Source organism: Eriocheir sinensis, chromosome 54 (genome assembly GCF_024679095.1).
Source record: "Eriocheir sinensis breed Jianghai 21 chromosome 54, ASM2467909v1, whole genome shotgun sequence".
Lineage (NCBI taxonomy): Eukaryota > Metazoa > Arthropoda > Malacostraca > Decapoda > Varunidae > Eriocheir > Eriocheir sinensis.
Window position 1 is genome coordinate 9,806,310 of NC_066562.1, and position 2,500 is coordinate 9,808,809.

Below are 2,500 nucleotides of genomic sequence, written 5' to 3' on the forward strand. Positions count from 1 at the left end.
GGAGGGAAGGGGAGGAGGAGGGGGAGGCTCAAATGCAGTGTAAGGGAAGAAGGGAGGAAGGAGGAGGAGATTGAATGCATGGGGAAGAGAGAGAGAGACCAGGAAAGGATTGGGATCTTCAGTAAGTGGAGAGAGAGGTGAGAAAGGAAGGGAGGGAAGAGAGAAAGAAGGAGGAAGGGAGGGAAGGAAGGAGGGAGGTAAAGAATGCAAATGAAAGCAAGGGAGGAAGAAAGGGAGATCAAGAAGGGAGAAATGAAGATAAGGAAGAGTGAAAAAAGGGAGGAACTAGAGGAGGAGAAACATTGCAAGGAAGGAGAAAAGGAGAATGGGAGGACAATGCAGAGTAAGGAAAGGTAAGGAGAGGAAGGGAAGGGAGGGAGGGAGGGAGGGAAGGTAAAACAGAAGGTAATAGGTATGAGAAGCACACCTCTCTCTCTCTCTCTCTCTCTCTCTCTCTCTCTCTCTCTCTCTCTCTCTCTCTCTCTCTCTCTCTCTCTCTCTCTCTCTCTCTCTCTCTCTCTCTCTCTCTCTCTCTCTCTCTCTGAACCCTCTAATTATACCCCGACCAGAGAGAGAGAGAGAGAGAGAGAGAGAATTTAATACCATGCATATTATATTTTTTTTTCCTTCATTCATTCATTTTAGTTTATTGTTCTTGTTATTGTTCTTATTTATTATTGTTATTGTTCTCTCTCTCTCTCTCTCTCTCTCTCTCTCTCTCTCTCTCTCTCTCTCTCTCTCTCTCTCTCTCTCTCTCTCTCTCTCTCTCTCTCTCTCTCTCTTCTGTCATCTTGCATCATACCCTGTTGTGTGTGTGTGTGTGTGTGTGTGTGTGTGTGTGTGTGTGTGTGTGTGTGTGTGTCGGTTCATCCTCCAGTCTTTGTGTCTAGCCTTCTCTCTCTCTCTCTCTCTCTCTCTCTCTCTCTCTCTCTCTCTCTCTCTCTCTCTCTCTCTCTCTCTCTCTCTCTCTCTCTCTCTCTCTCTCTCTCACCCTTTGACCTTATCTCCATTTACAGGTATTATTTGTTTTTATCTCCTCCTCCTCCTCCTCCTCCTCCTCCTCCTCCTTGTAATTTAATAACCATAACAACGTCTATCTAATTATCATGTTATTTAAGCCTTCTAATTCTTCTTCATCATCATTATTATTATTATTATTATTATTATTTTTATTATTATTATTATTGTTATTATTTTTATTATTATTTTTATTTATTTTTTCTTTTCTTTATTTCTTGAGTATTTTATTGTCTTCTTCCTCTTCCTGTTTCTCATTTTTTCTCTCTTTATTCTCTCTCTCTCTCTCTCTCTCTCTCTCTCTCTCTCTCTCTCTCTCTCTCTCTCTCTCTCTCTCTCTCTCTCTCTCTCTCTCTCTCTCTCTCTCTCTTTATGACTTTCTTTTCTTGTTTTTTTTTTCTCTGAATTTTGTTTGTCATTCTTATTTTTCTCCTCCTCCTCCTCCTCCTCCTCTTCCTCCTCCTCCTCCTTGAAGAACTCTAATATTACACAATTTTCTCTCCCTCTCTCACTCTCCCTCTCCTTCCGCTCCTCCTCCTCCTCCTCCTCCTCCTCCTCCCGCCGTACTTACAACTTCAGGGTCACTCACACCGCTTCCTCCTCCTCCGCCTTCCTCCTCCTCCTCCTCCTCCTCCTCCAGGTTTGATGTGCCTTCCAGAACTCCTCCATTTTCTTCTTCCTTTACTTCTTCTTCTTCTTCTTCTTCTTCTTCTTCTTCTTCTTCTTGCTCACTTTTCTTATTCTCCTCTCTCTCTCTCTCTCTCTCTCTCTCTCTCTCTCTCTCTCTCTCTCTCTCTCTCTCTCTCTCTCTCTCTCTCTCTCTCTCTCTCTCTCTCTCTCTCTCTCTCTCTCTCTCTCTCTTCTTTTCTTTCCTTCTTTAATTATCTCTCTGTCTAATTCACTATCTCCTCCACTTCCTTTTATATTTTCTAGTTATCTTTCAGTTTATCTATCTATCTAACCTTTCTATCTGTCTATCTTTACCTTCATATATATCTTTCTGTATCTAGTTATATATGTCTCCCTTTCTATCTATATTATCTACCTAACCTTTCTAAATACGAATATCTATCCACCTACCTGTCTAAATATCAATATCTATCTGTTTAGACCTTTTTTCTATGTGCATACCTGTCTATCCATGTATCTGTTTGTTTTTAATGGCGTCAACTAATCTTTCTCCCTCTCTCGTCTCCCACACAGTCGCAAGTTCGGAAGTTTTATACCTTTTGGAAGTCTTATACCTTTTTCTATCTATGTCTGTCTTTATATTGCCGTCCACTAATGTCTCTCTCCCTCTCTCTTGTCTTCCACACAGTCACAAATTCGGAAGTTTTATATCTTTTTCTATCCATGTATCTGCTTATAATGTATCTGTCTTTCTATCCATGTATCTGTTTATAATGCCGTCCACTAATCTCCCTCTCCCTCCCTCTTGTCTCCCACACAGTCTGAATATCAATATCTATCTTCCTTTTTCTAA

At 41.2% G+C, this 2,500-nt stretch overlaps 1 protein-coding gene across 1 annotated transcript in view; it reads left to right on the top strand.

Annotated features, from left to right (window-relative positions):
* LOC126983740 (putative mediator of RNA polymerase II transcription subunit 26) overlaps positions 1 to 2,500 on the top strand; it is a 46,892-nt gene that overhangs the window by 9,524 nt on the left and 34,868 nt on the right. The gene's annotated exons all lie outside the window — the stretch shown is intronic.